The 14,977-nt window shown below is 39.6% G+C and overlaps 1 long non-coding RNA gene across 2 annotated transcripts in view; it reads left to right on the top strand.

Moving 5' to 3' along the window:
* LOC103014962 (uncharacterized) overlaps positions 1-14,977 on the top strand; it is a 59,866-nt gene that overhangs the window by 38,373 nt on the left and 6,516 nt on the right. For both annotated transcript variants that reach the window (XR_449842.1, XR_449841.1), the window contains exons 2-3: positions 2,685-2,852; positions 4,580-4,631. This is a non-coding gene — a long non-coding RNA (uncharacterized LOC103014962). The remainder of the gene's footprint in view (positions 1-2,684; positions 2,853-4,579; positions 4,632-14,977) is intronic.

Raw genomic sequence — 14,977 nt, forward strand, 5'->3', positions numbered from 1 at the left:
TTTTGCATGTACCTCCCCCCCACCCCCCGAAAGCACTTGGTGTATGGTTACTTAAATGCTGGTTTGCCTCTCTTTCCCACTAGGCTAAAATCTCCATGAAGGTGGTAAACAGGATTGCAGATTCAACTTTGTTTACCTCTAACCTAGTTTCTGGCAGAAAGAAGGGATCCATCAATGGCACTCAATTTATTTGAATTACACTGAATGTCGTATGCATATCAATACAGGGACTTTACCTCATCAACACTCTCCCTTGCCTCTGTCCCCAGCAATAATGTAAAATGTTTGTTTTTCTCAAATTCTGTCTAGTCTGTAAAATCTATCTAAGCAACGATGTGGTGATGTCCCCTCTGCCTTCTGATATTCCACTTCCCACTTCTGCCCAGTCCTGACACCCTACACATTGCAGTGTCTTTCTGATCCTCCCCTCCCCACCTTCTCCCTCTCCTCCTTCTTCTCTTTCTTCTCCTTCTCTCCCTCCTCCTCCTCCTGCCCCTTCCCCTCCCCTTCTTCTTCCCCTTCTTCTTCTCTTTCATCTTCTCCTTCTTCTCCTCCTCCTCATCCTTCTTCTTCTCCTTCTCCTTCTCCTCCTCCCCTCCTCCCCCTCCTCCCCCTCCTCTCCCTCCTCCCCCTTCCCCTCCTCCCCCCTCCCCTCCTCCTCCTCCCCCTCCTCCTCCTCCTCTCCTCCCCCTCCTCCTCCCCCTCCTCTTCCTTCTCCTCCTTCTCCTTCTTCTTCTTCTTCATCTTCTTCTTCCCCTTATCATTCACTATCCATACAGTTGTACCTAGAGCCATTCTTATAAAAACTGGACAGGAGTCACAGATCTTCCTAGCCTTGTCTCCTTGATTTTCCACTTATACATTCTCCCACACAACCTCCACAAACTCTATCACCACTAAAACTTACCCTTTGTTTATGAATAATGATATGCACTTTTTCTTGTATTGTTCACTTTGCATCTGGCCTTCTGTATTAGTTGCATCTCAGGTAAGTAACTCGGAGCATGCTGTTAGTGAAGCCAAGGTCCTGGCTTGATCTACTACACTGGCCCAGCCACCTGCAGCTCCAGCCTGGTTTATTCCAACAGTCTTCTCACTGCTTTTGCCTTTTCCCTCCCACTAGCATATAGTTCATACAGAAAGAAGTGTGATCCGCTCAAAATCTAAGTCAGGTCAAGAATATTCTCACTAATAGCAAAAGTCAAGGTCCCTGTAATAACCTGCAAGGCCCATCACTGTTAGCTCCCTGACTTAATATCTGACCCTTCTCCCTTGCTCACCTTCCAGCCTCTAATATTCTGACCCCACTCTCTCCTCAGGCTCCTTTCACTTGCCTTTCCTTCTGCTGGAAAGTTTTTCACACAGGTATCTCCATCACCTGCTTACCCACCTGCTTCAGGTTTTGACTCCAATACCTACTACTTATTGAGACTGCCCTGACTACTGTATTTTAAATTGTGTACATTTCTTCTCAACACTCTTTCTCTTCCCAATCATTTCTGATAACCTCCAGAAAACTCTCCCTATAAGGTTGTCCTGACATAGAGATGGTCCTTGACTTACTATGGTTCAACTTATGATTTTTTGACTACATGATGGTTTAAGAGGGGTAGGCATTCAGTAGAAATTGTACTTCGAATATTGAATTTTGATCTTTTCCCAGGCTAATGAAATGCAGTATGATACTCTCTCTCATGATGCTGGGCAGTGCAAGTGAGCCGCAGCTCCTAGTCAGCTGTGCAATCAGGAGGGTAAAAAACAGCTACACTTCCAACCATCCTGGACCCAGATGACCATTCCGTTTTTCACTTTCAGTACAGCATTCAATAAATTATGTGAGATATTCAACACTTTATTATAAAATAGTCTTTGTGTTAGATGATTTTGCCCAACTGTAGCCTAATGTAAGTGTTCTGAGCATGTTTAAGGTAGGCTAGGCTATGCTATGATGTTTGGTGTATTAAATGCAGTTTTGACTTAAAATATTTTCAATGTACATGGGTTTATCAGGACGTAACTCCGTTATAAAAGAAGATCTTGTATGCAAAGAACCTGCACACTTTTTCATATATGTTAAATGTTATCTGTCCCATGGCATTCAGTGGTATCTAGTTGCAGCATTATTTCTTACTACTTCCTTTCATACACTTCATCCTTCAGCGCCACAAAATAATTTGCTTTTCCTCATACCCTCATGATACACCCCCTTCCTTTGTTCCTTTATACATCCTTACCCCAGTCTGGAATGCTCTTCGTCTTCTCACTAGTCCAAATTCTACTCTTTTACCCCACACTAAAAGTAGTTGCAAATTTGTCCAACCAAAGGCAAATATCAACTCCTGGCAACACTTTCAGTGCATTTTATTTTGTGAAGGCACTTAGCATTTTCTGAACTATACCACAGTTAGTTCTATAAAGCCTCTCTCTCCCTCTCCTTGGCTGGACGCTCTTTAGAGAAAGTCTGTCTCTTTCATTGTTCTTTTATATACACATCTACATCCTCCATCCAGTTCCTAGAACAATGTCTTATATATGTTGGATATAAATATTTGTAGATGAAGGAAAAATCATACCCTCCTGCCAAGGAAAGAAGTGAGAGCACTACTCATTTCTCAATATCTTTCAGAGAATTGTAACAAATGGTGATTTATCTTTTCTTTCCTGTATTTTTTTTTCCCTAAAAGTTCAAATCATCAATGCGAATACAAAGCCAAATCCTTACCTTGCTTACAACACTAAAAAGAGTCATAATAAAAGAACCAACTGGAAGTCTCAAGGGTTGATTCATGGTCTCACTGCTCCAAGCTGAGAGGAAAGTTAAAACAGTTCCTGGAGTCAGCTGTGGGGTCCTGGTGAGCATCTTTGGTATCTTTTTTTGTTCTGCTCTGTCTCCACTAATTTATCTTCCTTCACCTCAATTCTATCACAAACCCTACAGAAGGAGAGTGGCTGGCATCACTAATTTTGTCATTCAGACTGATCACTGCATTCTACACTAAAGAATGAGAAGTCTAACAAAGACCATCTCCTTGGCCACCTTTAGTCAGGCTCCACTGACCCTTCTTCTTGACTAAGCCTCAGCCTTGGCCTAAGAGTACTGCAAAGTCTCAGCACAAACGATGTCATCCACACACCTCGCTGCCACCTGCCACCCGCCACACTCAGAGGCTTGACTAGCATAGTTACTAAGAGCTCACATCTTCTAAGATCCCTAGGATGACCTAGCCGTTTTAAGCTCCTGCCTGAGAAAGCTCACAACTGCCAAAAATCTTTACCATTTGAGTTACACCCTGATCCTATACCTGCCTTGCCTAACAGTTCTTGGAAACACAGCCCCCTGCCTGATTTTGGCAAATTTCCACTTCCGTGACCCTGCTCAAGCCTCCATTTGTTCCTCCTCCCTCATCCCTCATCCTCCCTTTAAAATGTCCAGTCAGCTGTGCACAGATTGGAGTTGAGCACTCCAGTTTATACTGGAGTCTCTCTCTCCTACTGCAGTAGTCTGAATAAAATCTGTCTTGCCACCTTTAACAAATGGTCAACTCTGCTTTTTTGACAATTCTCCAGTCTAAGGCTGTGAGGGAGGAAAAATAAATGACTGAGTGATCTCTTGGCTGCCTTATGCTTATGGAAATTTTTCTAGAGCAGTATTTTCCAAGAAATGTGTGGGCTTTTTTAAAAACATAAAACTTATTAAATCCTGCAATAACATTTTTGGAAAGGCTATATGGAAATACAAACGTAAAGTATGGACTTTTAAAAAAATTTATTGAAAAGAAAAGGCATTAGGGAGTAGGAATTACAGAGCCTAGTTCAATGAACAAATACATATTCACAAAAAAACAGTAATTTTGAAAAATACTCACTCAACAATTCAAGATTGTTGCCTGTATACTTTAGTTCAAGAAATACAGCTACAGGACATATGCTGTCATCTACTTCTGTTGAACAGGACTGTCTTACAATTCTTTTAATTTACCTCAATTTTCAAAGCATTTGCTTGACAGATTTTAGATGAGCAGCTAATCTGTCATTTATAGGAGGGACAGTGATGAGAGGGACCAATGCCTAATTCATTCATATGTTCTTTTATCTGTTGATTTAATTTATTTAGTTCATTTTTTTACTAAAAGTATTGACAGAGGGGGAAAATATTTAATCACAATCTTGCAGGTTTCAAAAAAAAATGCTGATATCAGGCTCAGGGCAGCAGGAGAAAGCTGGGATGTTTCTGATCCCAGGAGGAAAGAAAAATGTGATTGAGTGATGTTTATCTGACCTATTTTACTCTGAATTGTTATGGATGCAGCAATAGTAGTAGAGAGCTTCATGCATGTGACAGGTATTCACCAAAGGATTTTCCTGCACTGTGTGTAATCACAGACATGATTTCTTTACCCACATCCCACCGTAGAATTTTTGTTAGTGTTGTGATTGCAGCAAATCAGAAGCCAGAATTGTAATAATATTTTATAGAGAGAGAATGGTCATTTCACGTTGTCTAGGCTTTGAAGGGTTTTTCTTGTTGTCTGTTCTATTTTAGATGTTTATTTATTTTATTATTTTATTTGGCTTTCAGAATTCTTGATCCTCTGGCCATGGAGATATCCAAAAAGGGAACAATACAACCTGTAAGTGACAAAAACTGTTTTTGTTTTGTTTTTACTTTGTTGCTCTTGATGGTTTTAAAGGCAGGGGTAAAAATATTTGGAATAGTAGAAATAAGATTCCATTTTTATTCTTAAAAGATAATTATTTGCTTCTCAGTAAAACTGAGGAAAAACATCCCTTTTAATAATGCCGCAATTTTTTTTGGTCTTGGCTCCAGTTGACTCTTTAAAGTGGGAAGTTTAGAAATCATAAGAAATCTGCTGCATAAAAAAACAAAGTGGAGAGACCAATTTCCAGCTTTCTTAAGTGGAAGTAAGCTAAGGTCTTAGGACTTTTCTGAAGACTGGACTTGTGCTGTGGCTTGCCTCTGAATGAAGTTCTTGAAATGTTGTCCTCTAGTGGAGAGTTCTCCCTCTGAGATGTCTATTTACATAATCACATGCTCACAAAGTAGAGTCGTTTTCTTAAAAGTGCCAAGTATCTAAAAATGTTGACTGAAAGAACACACTTTATTCATTTAACAATTATGTATTGAGCACCTACTGTGCTCTGGAAACTATTAACTTCTGGGTGTTCAGTGGTGAACAAATAAGACTTGATCTCTGTTGTCATAAGTAGTGACAGAGTAGAAGAACTCAGTTACAGAGTAGTGACAGAAATAAGTTGTATACCAAATAAACAAAAGTATGCATATGATCTCAAATTGTGATAATACTATAATTAAAAGTAAGTGCAGTTTTTTTAAAGGGACTAACATAAGAAGCTAAAATCAGATTGGAGGCGGATGTCAGAGATGCTACTTGAGAAAGTGACATTTAAGCTGCAATCAGAAGGATGAATGTGAGTGAATTAAGACAAGAGATGATAAGAATAAGCGTGTAGCCAGAGGAGGAAGGAATAATATTCCACACAGAAGGAACAGCATAGGTAAAAAGAAAGGGTGTGGGATTTCTTAAGGACAAAGAGAAAGCCATTGTGACTATACCTAGTGAGCAAGGAAGAGAGCAAGTCAAGATGAAGTTAAAGAGGAAAGCAGAATCAAATCTCGCAGGGTCTCATAGACCAAGTGAGAGGATATGGAATTTTAGCCCTGATTGAAAGTTCTTAAACAGGGGGATACAGTTGTATAATTTATGTTTAAAAGAAAATTAGTCTGCTATTGTATGAAGACTATATTATAGAGTGGTAGCAGTGGAGATGGCAAGATTAGACGCAAAGACAATATTGAAAAACTACTGTGTTAGCCTACGTGATAGACAACTGTTGCTTGGACAAGAGTGGCAGCAGTCAGGACCAAAATAATTTATATTTGCCATTATGTAGAAAAAGAATTGCTAGGACTTGGTGATGCATTAGTTTGGGGACATAAGGGACAGGAATTTGTATAGAATAACTTCTGGGTTGATGGCTTAAGCAACTGGATGGATAGACCTGCCGTTTACTAAGATGAGGAAGATCAGGGTCATTTTGGGGATGTTTTAGCTTTGGAATGTCCATGACACTTCAGGAGATATGCAAATGTGCAGTTGAAACCCAGAAAAGGAATCTGTGATGGAGATAAAATTTTCAGAGATGACACATATATTAGGGTTCTCAAGAGAAACAGAACCAATAGGATATATATAGGATAGAGTGAGACAGAAAGAGATTTATTATAAGGAACTGGATCATGTGATTATGGAGGCTGGGAAGGCCAAAGACCCGCAGTTGGCAAGCTGGAGATCCAGGAGAGCCAGTGGTGTAAGTTCTAGTCCAAAAGCTGGCAGTTTCAAGACCCAAGAAGAGTCAATGTTTAAGTCCAAGGCTGAAGGTCCGAAAAGACCAATGTCCCAGTTTAATCGGTCGGGCAGGAGGATTTCCCTTTTACCCAGACTTTTTGTTCTATTTAGGTCTTCAGTTGATTGAATGAGGCCCACCTACATGAGGGAGGACAGTTTGGTCTACTGAATCTACTGATTGAAACATTAATCTCATCCAGAAACACTCTCACAGATACACCCAGAGCCATGTTTGGCCAAATGTCTGGGCACCCCATTGCCCAGTCAAGTTGACACATAAAATTAACCATCAAAACATATAAATGCCATTTAAAGCCATGGGGAGAACGAAATTACTGAGGGAAAGAGAATAATAGATAAGAGAAGAACGTCCAGGACTTGGATAAAAGATGTCCACCATTCAGAGTTTAAGGAAGGGAAAGACCGGTGCTGTGGGTACTGTGGCTATATAGCAAACTACCCCCAAATTAGTGGAATAAAATAATAGCAATCATTTCCGAGTACTGTGTCTCATGGTTCTGGGGGTTGCCTGGACTCCACAGATGTTTCTTTTTCTTTTTTTTTTTTTTTTAACGAATTTCACTTATTTATTTATTTATTTTTTGGCTGTGTTGGGTCTTCGTTTCTGTGCGAGGGCTTTCTCTAGTTGTGGCAAGTGGGGGTCACTCTTCATCGCGGTGCACGGGCCTCTCACTGTCGCGGCCTCTCTTGTTGCGGAGCACAGGCTCCAGACGCGCAGGCTCAGTAGTTGTGGCGCGTGGGCTTAGTTGCTCCGCGGCATGTGGGATCTTCCCAGACCAGGGCTCGAACCCGTGTCCCCTGCATTGGCAGGCTGACTCTCAACCACTGCGCCACCAGGGAAGCCCACAGATGTTTCTTGATCGGGTTCTCTCACGTGGCTGCAGTCAGAGAGTGATGAGGCTGGAATCGTCTCAGAGGCTCCTTCCTCCCCCGTGTGGTACTCGAGTAGCCGGTGGCTGGAAGAGCTCAGGCTCCCCGGGCTTGTCTCTATGTCTGGGTGGTCTTTCCAGCATGGCAACTTCAGCGTAGGCAGACTTCTTCCACCGCAGCTCAGGGCTCCAAAAGCATGTGCCCTGAGAAAGAGAAAGCCAGCCTTTTACGACTGGACTTAAAAGTCACATAGCTAGTTTCACTTTTGCCTCATTCTAGCATTAGAAGTGAGTCACTAAACCCGGCCCGTATTTAAAGAGAGGGTTTTTAGATGTGTCTGTTGAAGAGAAGATTGTCCAAGTAGTTGTAGATACGGTTTAAAACCCCTACCATAACTTAGAAAAAGAGGAGAATGCAGTTTTCTGGGAGCCAAAGGAAAAGTGGTTTAAGATTTTCTTTGCAAGATTTCTATTTTGGCAATTTAGAAAGTCCTCACCCTCTTCTTTCTGACCTTCCTTTGTTGTTTTATAGAGTAATCGATCTGTGGCAATTGACCTGTCTTACCTACTTTATTCCATGATTGATTATGTAAAAAAGAGAATAACTTTTGTTTTCAAGAAAAGTCGGTCAGTCAGAAGTAATTCAATTTATGAATGTAATATGGTAAAGCTATTGAGCCAGATCAGGGAGGGAGAGACAACTCTGCTTTGAAGATGGTTTGTCCTCAGCTGAATCAACTTGGTGGTATCAATCATAGTTTTCAAAGCATTTTGATGAAAAGATAATGGAATCAAAGTAAAACATTTGATTATACGTCACTGAATGAGTGAGCACAGCAGAGCCGGTCTTCCAGAGCTGCTCCACGCTCCGCCTGAAGTGCACAAGCCAGAAAGAACGAACGTCAGCTTCCGAGCGGGGAGAGTTGGAGGCTGTCAACCAACGCTTAACAGGACCTCCCCCACCCGGCCCCGTGTGCAGGCAAAGAGCATGGACAAAGGGGATGAAAAATCATTAACCCCTCACCGTCCCAGCCCAGGCGTCTCGGGCTGGTCTCTTCCCCAACTTTCGCTTAGCCCTAGCACCCCACTGCCGGCCTTTTTGTTTGTTGGTTGGTTGGTTTGATTTGATTTGATTTCAAGGGCGTGCTAGAGAACCATGAGGAGGTTATTGACATGATAGTCAGATGTGAGTCAAAAAATTGTCTCTGATTGTGCTTTATTTCTTCTCCTCGTCTGTCCTGATTTACTCTTCCCCCTCTCTGCTCTGCCCTGTATCCTAGGAGGCTCGCCTCCAGGATCATCTCAACATCATGAACAGATTTTGTTTTCTTTCTTTCTTTCTTTTCTTTATGGATTCAGAAAAAGTACAGGAGTTCTGAGTTGCCAAGTTCAGTGACTTAGAGCTGTCGTTTCCAGCCTGCACCCCGACGCTGTGCTGACGGCCACCCACATCCATTGACTGGGAGACACAGATCCTGTCAAGTCCTTTGCACACAGCCCTCCCTGCCTCAGATTTTAGGAACCGCTCTTTTCTGTTGCCCCTTCAGGCCTAGGAATGGATTCTGGGTTCTCATTGCCACTATTTCAGAGATACTGCAATATTACTTGCTGGTTTCTCTAAACGCCACCTTCACCTTTATAAATAGGTGTTTATGAAACCTTTTTTAAGTTACATAATTTGAGAATGACTTCTGGGTTTATGGCAAAAGCAACTGGATGAATAGAGATATCATTTACTAAGATGAGAAAGATCAGGGGTTGACTTTGGGATGTATTAAATTTGTAATGTCCGTGATACTTGAATAGATACGCAAATGGGAAATTAAAATCAGAAGAGAAATCTGTGCTGAAGATAAAAACTTCAGAGATGGCATATAGCTGTCCTATGCCAGAACCCTGTCTTATACAGAAGGATGTCAGTGGCCCAACTGGGTGGCCGGCACAGAGAGGAGGAGAGCTGGCGAGGTGCTGAGTGATGCAAGGCAAACTTGCCAGGCACCAAAAGTGCCACATGGCTAGTCCCTGAGCAGAAGAAAGGAGAGATGCCAGCTCCAGTGGGGGCCAGCATGAGAACTGGCCTGTGAGCTCTAGTTCAGCTCTGGTGCCTTCTGGGCCCTGGAACAAGGCCTCTCCTTGGGTCCTTTACCAGATCCAGCCCCTCAGCTGTGCCTGAGCTTTCCCTGGTTGGTCCCTCGCTCCCACTTGCTTTGAGTATCCCCTTCTATAAACCTTATCCTTCCCTCCTCCACTTTCTGACATCCTCCCTGTAGTCTCAGGGAAATTCTTTCCTCACCCTGGTGTATCCCCTTCTACCTTCCTTTAGAACCCTCTTTTCCTTCTGTTATTACTTAATACACTTGGACGGACCATTAAACGCAGAGTACAAATCATTAGCCACTGAAAAACTCATTCTTTTTCCCAAAGCCTCCCTGGAGGGAAAATATTTTCATTCTGTTCTTTCAATGCAGCCAAGAGAGAGAGGGAAAAAAAAAAAAAAGAAAACAGAGCCCAGGACCTATGCAGTACCTTAAAGAATTTCAAGGAAAATGGAAGGTATGATCTGTGAGATTTTATAACCTGATGAGAGGGGGAGTTTGGGTGGGGAAATGAAAATATAAAACTCACAACAAAATTGTAGCATAAGTAAATTAATGTATAAAAAACCACCTGAGAAGAAAAGTAGCAATCAGATATTGGCATAGTCCAACTAGGAAGGTTTTAAGGGGGAAGGAAATTTGGGATAACACCTGAAGAAGAGGAAAAAAATGTGAATCATAAGAGAGGTTATCCCTGGCAAGAAAATATATTTTGAACGTCCAAGCAGATTTTCTTTAGAGGACTGGGAATGAGGAGCAGTGGAACCAAGAAACAAAGAGTTCATTCATGAGATGGAACATTTACATCTCAGGCCCAGAATTTAGGATAGACCAATAGCATGTTCTGTCCATGGTACCATCAGTAACTGTTGTGTCGATTAAATAAGCCTTTGACTTCCCTGTGCCTCCCTGTAGATGTATATGACTTTGGTCCATCTAATTTCCTTCCTCAGGTCTGAGGGCAATACTGTGCTTCTCTAAGAGTAAAGATGAGAAGATATGGCAACCCCATATTTTCTGGGGGGGAGAACCAGAATGAGTGAATCAGGCTCATGGCGAGCCAATCAGGAAAGAGCTCACTCTACCCAGCAAAGTACCAAGCCAGCCAGAGTCTTTGGAGCGTCAGCAAATACATACAGAGGACACATGTATTACAGAAAGATAAAGATCTGGCTTGGTGAGATTTAATCAAAGTGTTCAGGACATGATAGGCTCCAGATTCAAGATAGCCTCTCTGGATTGGAGGATTATCGGACTGGGGACTGCACAGAAAGATAGTTTTCCCCGAAGACATCAATATTACATCGCATACTTAATTCTTTATGCAATGACCACCAGCAAATTTTAATTTTGAAATTCTGTGATGTCTTTATAAAACATAAGCATCTGTCAAATCAGCAACAAGCTAAGAAAAATACAATTGGATAAACTCTCTATTTGAGTGAATTGACCTGCCTTTGAATATGGGAATAATGACTGCAATCAGACGGATGTGGAAGTAACCTCGTGTTGATCTGGGCTCCTGTGATTATTAGGAAAATACCATAATCATTTTTATCTTGGAAACTTGGGTTCTTATTTTTCCCCTTGTAAATAAGTCACCTAAAAAGCATTATGTTTTCTTTTAGCTCAGAAATAAATTGCAGCTAGAAGAAAACATTTTCCTTTGAAAATGTGGTACAAACTAATGTCTAGTTTCTCTGACTATTGAATTACAGATATTAGCAAAAGAAACAGGAGAAATAAGCCCATCTGTCAGTCAGAGAAGAATAGGAAAACAAGTAGAGAGTTTAATAAAAATACAAAAGAAAAATTACAAATATATTAAAGTGCCCTACACTGCAAACACATTGTGAAAAATATACTGTTCCGTGACTACCACAATCAAATGTCCAAGGGCTACATGACCTGGAGTATGTCTCCCCAGTAGTTCTGGCTACATGTAAAGAACATATTAAGAATTATTAAACACAGGAAAATTAATAATAAAAATTGACTACAAACTCTGTTAACATTCAAATGAAGTGTAATTAATTAGTTCATTTTAAAAAATAAATAAGAAGCTCACCAGAAGGTAGGCCAAACTTCAGAAATATCAGCTGTAATATTCTTAATAATTGCTATGCTTTACGGTATCATATATTTCTTTAGTGTCACTTGCATAAAAAATATTCCTTAAAAATTGTGTTAAGGATCAGTCAAAATGATGTTCCAAGTCATTGGGAATTAGAGGACAAATTAACAAAGGAGAACCTAAAAACACCCTACATGTTGGAGGATCAGTGCAGATTATCTTCTGTGTGGAGAACGGCAGTTGCTGACATATTTCATTTGGGGCTTCAGGAAAGAATGGGATTTCCCAGGTGTGAACTAAAGATTGCAAGAACCACGAGACACTGCAGCTAAGAATTCATGGTCAAATAATTAGAGGTAAATCTGATTAAACATAACGTAATATAAATGATTTCGCTTGTTTTTTTGTTAACCACAGATCATTATAGCACGTCATGAGGTCTAGGAAGGGACAATGGCAGGCAGCATTTCCTGACCCTATTTAAACACAAAATCCTTTTTATTTATAGACCTGTCATTAGTTTTCTACGGTACTATTTTTGTTTCACAAAATGCCTCATAATCTTTCATGGAAAATACTCTGGGGAAGTTATAGTGTGGAAACACTTTGATCATCAGCAAAAGAAGCATTAGATAAATTATGCACCAACCAAGTGGTCCTGCAATTTGCTCTGCTATAAGTTAAGGATTTGGCCCAAATATAGGAAAATTAAGAAAAAATATATTTTTCTGCCAGTGTGTGCAGTGACCTAACCGTTCTGTGTGAGCAAGTAGAAAAAGTGAGGACTGAGAGGGAAGAAGAGAAGTGGGGTGGGAATTAGAGAAGGTGTGATCAAGGGTGGGAGACCAATAGCCTGTGCTGGTCCTCAACTCCTAGCCCATCAAATAGTATCTCTTTTAAATGAAAGATACTCTAATGCAGAAGTTCCTGTCCTAATAATCTATTTAGTGAGGAATATAAGACATTCAGCAAATAATCTAGTAGGATAATTTGGCTAAACACAGGGTTTTAAGGAAGCAATTGGAAGGAGGTATAACCAAATCTTGAAACAGGCAGGAGCTGGGACTTTATTCAAGGAAGGCTTTGCAAGTATGGTGTCACAGAGTAAGCTGAGTCCTGAAGGATGAGAATGAAGCAGCCAGAACAATTTGGGGAAGAAGGATACTTTATAGAGAGGGTTTAAATAATTACACATGAAAGTATAGACAACTCAAGAAGGACCTAAAATTACTGAGAACCTTGTATTCAGATAAGTGGGAAGACATTCATTATCCACATGTGTTGAGTAAAAGTAAAAGATCTTGTCTAAGAATTAGGCAATATAATTTATTTTTTTTCTGAACTAATTTTTAAAAAATTTTTATTTTATATTGAAGCATAGTTTATTAGCAATGTTGTATTACTTTCAGGCGTACAGCAAAATGATTCAGTTATACATGTATCTATTCTTTTTCAAATTCTTTTCCCATTTAGGTTGTTACAGAATACTGAGCAGCATTCCTTGTGCTATACAGTAGGTCCTTGTTCGTTATCTATTTTAAATATAATTTAGTCCTAAAGTATCTGCTGGCAGACACTGAGACTCAGGTCATGAAAACACTTGGAACCCTAGTTTCCTAGTTGGTCTATATTAAAGGTTAACTATAAGATTATATGCTCTAGGAAGCTGTTTGCAGCTTTAACAAAATATGAACTCAAACAATATTCATAGTTTATGCTTAATAAAGTTTACCAGGCACGGTTGTTAACACTGCGTATGGTAATGATGAAGGACACTGAGACCTAAGGGATTTAAGTGACTTTCTCAAGGTTTCACAACTAGTGAGACAGAACTGGGATGAAAATGAGGCAAGCTGATTTCAGAGTCTGCACTCTTAACCCTAGACTAAATTGCTGCTCAATACTGAAAGCATAGGTAATACTAAACATTATCAGATTTTTATTATTATCTTCCTTATGCTTCAAATCATGTAAATCATACCTTTGTAAGAGAAGGAAACAACGTAAGTAAACTCTGTCAAATATACCGTATTTGGTTGAAAACATTTCCCAAATATTGAAGAACTATGAGGTTAGATAGTACCAAACACATAGGTAAGTGAACATCTTAAGTACGTTCTACTCTCTCGGGGAAAATGACACCGTGTGTCAATCCTAGTTCTCTTATTTCTAGAGATTCAAGCTAACATTCCAGATAAGTTCCACATAAAAGTAGAATTGGTTAGAATTGATAGAAGCACTGGAACAAAGACAGAGAACAATAAGCAAATCCCAAATTAACTTTGCATGTAAATGTTAAAAATCACCTACCCTATAGCCTCTTTGCTACTCTGTCTTTGGGGACTGTTCCAAACGACCTCTTTAGAGGATCCACTTATTATAGAACCCTTTTGTCCTCAGCAAGTAACTCTCCATGCATGAGTTCCAAGATGGATATGTCTATTTTCCAAGCAAGTAATGGTCAAATTTCATTATTTTTCAAACAAGAGGGTGAATATATTAAGCCAGTTCTTTTAAATAGTCCTTTAACTTTTTTCTTGATATGAAGTGTTTTTATATATTGTAATGGCTAAATGTACAAACTATAAACAAACAAATACACCAAACAACACAACAAATAATGAACCTTAGATTACACAGTCATCCATGAGAATCATCTCATCTATCTTTAAAACAAGACTTTTTAACAAATGCATAACAATAAGGATATTTCTTTCTTTGCAAGAGAAGACATTTTTTGGAGACTACAGAGCAGAGTGGAAAGAACTTAAGTGTTAAAGAAACTGTACCTTTTATACTTTCTTAGGGCAAATTAACACTGTTGTGCCTCAGTTCCCCCATCTGTCAGTTAGAAGCAATAATACCTACCCTGCAACATTGAAAGAATAAATGTACACATTAAATGTGTTAAGGATACATAAATCCTGTAACATATTGTTTGACACAGAAGCAACCTTCAATAAAAAAATATTATGTTACCATTGACACTAGTAACACTATTATTAGAATTTATGCCCAAATCCCCAAATCAACTATATAACCTACTTTTTAATCTTTATTATTTTATCTGAACATTAAAAGAAAAACTTTTGCAAGAAAATAAGAAAGAAATTTGAAGTCAATCCAATTTATACAATTCTATTAGACAGCCGCATAGGTAGACATACTGATTCCACCCAAAGAATTGATGCTGAGTATTACAGAAGGTAAAAAACAAAACAAAACAAAACACACCTATTTAAACAGAGTGGGGGGAAAAAAGGAATGGGGATGTTGATGAGAGTCATTTGAGGATTTTCAGTTTCACCAGACAGTAAATACATTGCAGCTTCTTTGTTCTTGATGAAACAAAATAGTCCCTATTGAGTCATGGAACTTAGTTTCTGCCTTGAAGGAATAATTACAGAATAATAATGGGATCACTAAGAAATTTATGAGTGTAAAATAAATGTCTTTACCATAATACCAAGATTTGATGGAGTAAAGAAAGTCAACAGCTCCTTCTCATCAAAGCCACTAGAAAGTGTT

The sequence above is a fragment of the Balaenoptera acutorostrata genome, chromosome 17, assembly GCF_949987535.1.
Source record: "Balaenoptera acutorostrata chromosome 17, mBalAcu1.1, whole genome shotgun sequence".
Classification (NCBI taxonomy): Eukaryota; Metazoa; Chordata; class Mammalia; order Artiodactyla; family Balaenopteridae; genus Balaenoptera; species Balaenoptera acutorostrata.